Raw genomic sequence first — 8,460 nt, forward strand, 5'->3', positions numbered from 1 at the left:
CCACTTTCCGGCTGACAGACAATCTTTGAAAAAGCTACCTCCTACATTATGAGCTTTTACTTTCCATCAATTCACAAGTTAAAGTTGTGTTGGACTGGTCACGTGGTAATCAGCAGGAGGTTTCCTTGCCCATCTTTGACCTGATACCACAAAATTTCGTGGATTCTGGAGTCCATATTGAGGATCCTTGGAGCAACGGCCTGCAGACTGTGATCACTGTACCACTATCTTTGCTGAGATAATGAGAGGTGCACCTGGGACATTGCCATATTCATGGAATCAAACCTTACATGTATGCCTCAGATTTCTGCTTTGTTGATGCTCTCCAGTAAATAGGCCAGGGCTACGAATGAGCAATTTTTAATACGTCCCACCAGACATTTCTCTGGGTCTTTTTATTGAGGCTTTGGGATGCAAACAGATACGGATTATTTTACTTGCTGTACTATTAGATGATGTATAGATGTTCACTGACTCCACATAGAACCAGCAAACTCTGCTTTAATCAGACTTAGTTGTTTCTACTATTATCTATGGACTACAGCAAGCAATGATAGATTTTCTAATTTCTCCATAGGTAGCCTTTGTTTAAAGACTTCATTTTGTCCTTCCCAGCTCCACCTGCACTCGTTTTAGATCTTTCAGAGGTATTCCTGCTTCTGTATTTGTCTATTTCCACTGGCTACCTATATTACTACAGGGAATCCAGATGTTGGCTCTTTTTTGACATAAGCTGGCAAATCTGTGTTTGTAAGGTCTGAAAATGTTTCTTTTTCTGTATTGGTTTAAATAAAAAATAGCTTTATTTTCAAAGAAAATGTTCCAATATCATTGTGACACCAAGATACAAATATTGTGATATTGCAGAAAAATTACAAACTGTAATCTTTTAGTCAGTCTTTACTAATACACTGCGGGATTTGTATGTATGCATTTAGGATAGTTTGAGGTGTTATGGTGAAGTCACAATACCATCCCAAAGTATGCTGCAGTGATGGAACAATTGAAATCTCATCAGTCATCTAACCATCCCTCCCTGAGCAGCTACATACTTAAACCAAGCAGAGAGGGACACTCATTCACTACATTATATGAAGGAAAAACAACCAGAAAGTCAATTTGGGTTTAATTTTTGCGGAATGAAACAGCAGAGGGAGGAGACGTCTTTGGGATATAACTCCATGTGTTAGTAAGTTTTACTGCCAATTTACATTTTGGTAACAAATTCAAGTTTCACTTGTTCCTCTCAATTAGACTGTGTCACCACCTTCATGTAAACTGGCCATACAAAAGAAATGCTGCAAAGTTAATTATCCTTCTCACTACTCAAAGATTATAAGATTCCTGACGCTGCTCATGTACCTCAGAATTTACTCCAACAACCAATACCCGAAAACTCCTCAAGTTTTTCTAGACTATTCAATCTTTCCAATGCTCACGAACTGTGAAAACACTCTTCCCTCAGCATTTGTAGTTCTTAAAACGGTTGCTTCCACGTACTCCCACAAATACACAAAGAACCTCTTATTTTGCTCAGAGCACAAGACTGCTCCAGGTTCCGAACTTTAACATCTACTAGACCCCAACACCACCTGTCAACAATGTTCCAGGACTGCCACATCTCTTCCAGGCATGCCCACCTTGAAGAAGTTCTGCTCCTCTCTCCGATGGGATTTCCGTTCCAATCTCTCTTCTTGCCCACCGACATTAATTTCACTGTCACTCCTGGTGTGTGACCAGGTATTTGCTAAAATTTGTTTCCACAGCCGTATCACATTCCTCAGTGATTGCCTCTGGCTCAGATCACTCCACTTGGATTGCAACTGAAGTTTCATCCCTCGTGTTTTGAATCCTCCCTGGATCGCAGATACCTCCACGATGTTCAACGTCGCATGGACAGCTGTTCTCACCGCATCCTGAGATCCACCCTCAGTGCCATGCGGCATCATACGCACACTCTCAACCTTTCTCTCCAACAGCATCGCAACACACTAGCTCAGGGCTGCACCACTCCGCAGCTCCACTTCATCCTCCGGTTCATTCGTCGTGGTAACAAGAAACTCTTTCTTTTCCTTTCAGGCATCAAGGCCCACAAGATGCACCAACTCAAAAATATCCATGGCCCTCTGGAACCTACCTCTCCTTCCCTTCCCTCTGACTCTATCCCCTCGCCCAATCCCTCCCACCTCCCCTCGGGTACTCACCATGCCTCCTAACCTTCCGCTCTCCAATGCTGAATGCTCTGTACTCAGAAAAGGCCTCAGCTTTATCCCTCTGCGTCCCCACCTTAACAGCTTTTGGGCACGACATGAAGCCGAACTGTTCTTCTGCCGTATTTGCCTCCATGCTCATTTCTTTGGACAACAGTCCTCTCACCATCCCATAGACCCTTTTGCCCAGCTCCAATACTGTCCCTCCACCTGGACACCTCCCTCTGGCCATTTACCTGCTCTCCATTTTTGCACTGAGAACTGTCAACGTGTCATTAGTCACCTCAATATCACTGCCCCTCTCAACAAATGCAACCTATCTCCCTCTGAACTGACTGTGCTCCGTGTGCTCAGATCTAACCCTGAGTTTGTCATCAAGCCTGCAGATAAGGGTGATGCTGTTGTTGCCTGGCTTACTGGCCTCTACCTTGCAGAGGCTGAGCACCAGCTCTCAGATATCTCCCCCTACCTTCCCCTGGATTATGACCCCACCATAGCACATCAGGCCATTGTATCCACTACGGTTACAGATCTCATTTCAGCTGGTGATCTCCCCCAATCCGCTTCCAAGCTAATAGTCCCCCAACCCCGCACAGCTCGTTTCTACCTCCTGCCAAATATCCACAAACAGGACTGTCCGGGCAGACCCATTGTTTCAGCCTCCTTCTGCCTCACAGAATGCTTCTCTTCCTACCTTGACTCGGTCTTCTCCCCCGGTCCAATCCTGACCCACATACATCCATGATTCATCTGACGCTGGTTTCAAAGCTTCCAGTTTACCGGTTCCAGCCACCTCCTCTTTACCATGTATTTACACATCTATTCCCCACCAGGAGGGTCTTAGGGCTCTCCGCTTCTTCCTGGAGCAAAGACCTGAACTATCCCCACCCACTACCAACCTCCTCCTCTTGGCTGAGCTTGTCCTCACCCTCAAAAACTTCTCTTTCAACTCCTCTCATTTTCTTCAGGTCAGTGGGTGGCCACGGGTACCCGCACGGGCCCAAGTTTTGCCTGTCTCTCCATGGGGTACGTGGAACGTCCTGTTCCAGCCCCCACGCACAATTCTTTCTCCGATACATCAATGATATCATTGGTGCTACTTTCCTCTTTTGTTGAGAATTGGAAGACTTCATCAATTTCGCCTCCAATATCCAGCCTGCCCTAACTTTCACCTGGTCTATTTCTGACTCCTCCCTTCCCTTCCTTGACATTTCTGTTTCCATTTCTGGGGGTAGACTGGCCATTGATATCCATTACAAACCCACTGACTCCCACAGCTACCTGGACTATACATCCTCACACCCCACTTCCTGTAAAGACTCCATCCCATTCTGTCAGTTCCTCCATCTCTGTTGCATATGTTCAGATGAGACCACATTTGACAAGGGAGCCTCCGAAATGTCCACCTTCTTCTTCAACCGAGGACTCCCCAGCTCCGTTGATGACAGGGCCCTCGACCAGGTCCGACCCATCTCCCGCACTTCTGTCCTCACCCCTTCTCTTCCCTCCCACAACAGCGATAGGGTTCCCCTTATCCTCACCTACCATCCCACCAGCATCCACATCCAGAAGATCATCAGACGCCATTTCCGCCACCTCCAGCAAGGTGCCACCACCAGACACATATTCCCCTCCCCTCCTTTGTCCACCTTCCACAGGGACCGTTCCCTTCAGAACACCCTGACCCACATTTCCTTCACCCCCAACACCTCCCCATAGCCCGACGGCATCTTCCCCTGTAACCGGTGAAGGTGCAACACCTGTCCATTTGCCTCCTCCCTCCCCAGTATCGAAGGGACCAAACATACCTTCCAGGTGAAGCAACACTTCACCTGCACTTCCCAGAATCTAGTCTACTGCATTCACTGTTCACAATGTGGTCCCCTCTACATTGGGGAAATGAAGTGTAGACTTGGCGACCGCTTTGCAGAACATCTACGTTATGCTCGCAAAAAAGACCCTGAACTACCTGTTGCCTGCCACTTTAATGCACCACCCCGCTCCTTGGCCAACATCTCCGTCTCCGGCTTGCTACAGTGTTCCAGTGAAGCCCAGCGCAGGAAGTGCTACGCTTGCCCCCACACCTCCTCCCTCACCCCTATCCCAGGCCCCAAGATGATTTTCCATATCAAGCAGATGTTCACCTGCACATCTGTCAATGTGGTATACTGTATCCATTGTACCTGGTGTGGCTTCCTCTACATTGGGGAAACCAAGCGGAGGCTTGGGGACCGCTTTGCAGAACTCCTCCGCTCGGTTCGCAACAAACAACTGCACCTCCCAGTCGCGAACCATTTCAACTCTCCCTCCCATTCCTCAGATGACATGTCCATCATGGGCATCCTGCAGTGCCACAATGATGCCACCTGAAGGTTGCAGGAACAGCAACTCATATTCCGCTTGGGAACCCTGCAGCCCAATGGTATCAATGTGGACTTCACAAGCTTCAAAATCTATCCTTCCCCCACCACATCCCAAAACCAGCCCAGTTCTTCCCCTCCCCCCACTGCATCACAAAACCAGCCCAGCTCGACCCCTCCCCCCATTGCATCCCAAAACCAACCCAGCCTGTCTCCGCTTCCCTAACCTGTTCTTCCTCTCACCCATCCCTTCCTCCCACCTCAAGCCGCACCTCCATTTCCTACCTACCACCTCATCACGCCTCCTTGACCTGTCCGTCTTCCCTGACTGACCTATCTCCTCTCTACCTATCTTCTTTTCTCTCCATCTTCAGTCTGCCTCCCCCTCTCTCCCTATTTATTCCAGTTCCCTCTCCCCATCCCCCTCTCTGATGAAGGGTCTAGGCCCGAAACGTCAGTTTTTGTGCTCCTGAGATGCTGCTTGGCCTGCTGTATTCATCCAGCTCCACACTTTGTTATCCTGGGGGAACAACACTTCATTTTCCATTTGGGGTCACTACAGCCCTCCGGACTCAATATTGAGTTCAATAATTTTAGGGCCTGTACTCTCCAATGTCCCAGCCGCCCACCCCACACACCAGGCCTTGTTACCACATAGCCTGCCATTACACAGCCCCTATTGTTAGTCACTAACAGACCCCGTTAACAACTATTTACCCTCCCAGTCTGATCATTAGCAACTACTTTGTCTGTCAAACTGTCTTTCTCTCTTTTTCGGCTCTATCCAATCGTCTATTCCCTACCCCACCCATCTCCCTATTTTTTGCATATAAACTCACGTTTTCTCAGCCACCATCAGTTCTGAGGAAGGGTCACTGGAGCCGAAAAACTAACTATTTTTTCTCCTTCACGATGGTGCCAGACATGCTGAGCTTTTCGAGCAACTTTATTTTTGCTCCTAATTTACAGCACCCGCAGCTCTTTTGGTTTTTATTCTAGGACTAAAGGCAGGTCTCCTGTATGCTTCCTCCATCAATGTAATCTGGAATATATTCTCTATTATAACCCTGCTATGACCACCTTCTGTACTATTAATGTCTGAGATACACTAGACTTCAATAAGAGATAAAATTAGCAACACGGTTAAATGAATAATTAATACGTAAGATGGCTTGTTTATAAGTTCCACACAAATATCAATATAATCATGGAACTTAATCCTATAAATACCTAAGGTTCCCACAATATTGTGTATTACGAATACAATTTGACATATTTAACCACAATAAATCAATAGCTAGATAACACATTGTGCTTTCAATGTGTTACAGCATCATGTGCAATGATTCACTAAGTAACATCAGGGAGGTCCTGTTAGTTGTAATAAAATGTTATTTGCCTTTGCTGTCTTTCAACCTCCATATTGGTTCAGTGTTAATATTTGTGTAGACTGCAACTAAACATGTTTCAGTCACTCATTTGCCCATGATGGCTGATGCTTATCTGATCCTTGTAACCACATCACTATTTTGGTGGTGGCTCATTCATTTTGAATGCTGTCATTAGTATGTGGCATCTACTGGTCCGTAGGAATCATAGGACATCAGCTAACTGACATCACTGAGCAGATTCAAATGGTTTCTCGTTGATCTGAATATCTGTACTGCTTTATGGAGGGAGTATGTCCAACACATTGCCACTTGTGTTAAAATGTAGCGAGACCAATTATAATAATGAAAACAAATGAGCAACAATTACTGCAGAAACAAACATTGAAGTGGGTATCATGATCCATTGAGCAGTAGTCCATGTGAATTCAAGCCAGGAAACATTTTTAGTCATATTTTTGCAAACGCAGTGCCCAATAAATGCTGTTTTTGTAAAACAAGAATCAGTATGGTACAAGTACGTGCAAGTCAGCGAGGTAGATATTGGAATTGCAAGACACTTACATTGCATAATATCATTACGCTCCTTTAATGTGGTATTACTAAGGATAGGTTCTCAATTTTTGGAACACTGAAGAACAGGTCCCAGCTTGAGAATTGGCTGGGAATGAATACTGACGCAAACCCAGGGCAATATTGTCTAACCAGTCCACTCCTGGCTGTAAGTACAGATCATAGCATTTACCCATGTTTAAATACAAAACACATTATTATTGTATTTGTTGATAATGTGTGGGCATAAACATTGTAAATGTAATACTTAAACCTGATTTTATGCTTTAAACCAAATTCAATAAGTATCACCTTGTGGTGAGGGGAGGTGTCGAGCAGCCTTAACTTTATGAATAGCTCAAGGAAGATTAATAGTGAAGGGGATGTGGTCGGAGTTTGGAACAAGAGTCCTGGAGGCAAGGAATAGGGGATGAATTGTAGGCAGGCTAGTATCTGCAATAGAATGGTAACAGCTCATGCTTTCGCTATATTTGTCACATTCTTTCTAGTTCCATCTATCTGCCACTCACTCAGCACCTCTCCAAAAACACCATCTCACAGTTTTTCTCTCTGGTCTTTCTCCTCATTTCTTTTGTTCTCTGTCTCAATTTCTCTCTCTTTTTGCTTTACGCTCCCTTTTCCTCTATTTAGTTTTTGCTTCTCTGTATCAGTTTACATCAACCCTTTTCACAAACATTTTCTCTCCATTGTCTCCTATTTGACACATTCAAAGGCGGGAGGGATTGCTCAGGCAATCGGCCAGTGCATCAGGGAATAAGCAGTATGAAAAAGACCGTGCTCAAATGCGATCTGAGTAGTTTTGGGAGAAATACTCAGTGGAGATAGTCTCCACCACAGGCTGCTCTTGAGGGCATGGTGCATCAATCATGCCCTTTATTGATGCCCGTTCATTGGCTTGAGGGCAACCTACTGACTCTGTGGATATCAAATATATTAACAATGTAATAGAGAATCTCACCTGTGCGTGCAGAACGTCAACAAAGGAGCCAGCATTCTGACAAGATATTTTGAAATGCACTTGTGCCACTAATAGAAATGACAGAGCAGAATGCACAATGTTCACATATTGCTCATGTCCAACATATAGGTTAATATCTCCCTATTCTAACTGTTATTATACCCCATTTGGAATATGGTGTACAGCTCTTATTTCCATATTATAAAAATATTGGGAGCTGGAAAATATTCAAGGATAGTATCAGATCTGTGAGGCTGTACCTGTCAAAGAAGGATAAATAGATTGCATTTGCTTTCTCTTGAAAAGAGAAGGCTGTTGGTGAATTGATAGACACTTTGAAAATTCTGAAAACCTTTGCCAGAGTGGATTTGGAAGGAATGTTTCCATTTATGGCGTAAAGCAAAACTAGGGGTCATCAACGGAAGATATTCACTAAGAAATCAAATAGCAAAGTTAGAGCAAGTATTTTCACCCACAGAGCAATAACAACATGAAATTTGCCACCTCCTGGTTCATTCATTCACGGAACTTGGTTACCAGTGGCTTTGCCAGAATTTATTGCCTATCCCAGATTGCCCTTGAGCTGATTGATTTGCTAGAACGTTTTACATTGAAGCGGATGGTATCCATGCATTTAAGGAATGTTTGACAAGCAAATATAGGAGGAAGGAATATGGGGCTATGGCTGATAGAGTTAGTCAAGGAAAGTTGGGAGGTGCCTGAGCAGCACATAGACAGTGGCATAGACTGGTTGGACTGAATCCCCTGTTTTTGTGCTGAATATTCAACGTGTGTCGATGTGTGCTGCAATACTTTGATATTAAAGGGGAAGACACAATTGTGGAGAGCAACCTATTCGAAAATAACCCTACACAAGTTAGCTTCTAACAATTGTTGTGTATATTTTACCAACTGCTATAATATCTATTACACGTCTCTTTTCTGATTATGGGCCGAGTTGACAATAAATT

Source organism: Stegostoma tigrinum, chromosome 6, assembly GCF_030684315.1.
Source record: "Stegostoma tigrinum isolate sSteTig4 chromosome 6, sSteTig4.hap1, whole genome shotgun sequence".
NCBI classification, from domain to species: domain Eukaryota; kingdom Metazoa; phylum Chordata; class Chondrichthyes; order Orectolobiformes; family Stegostomatidae; genus Stegostoma; species Stegostoma tigrinum.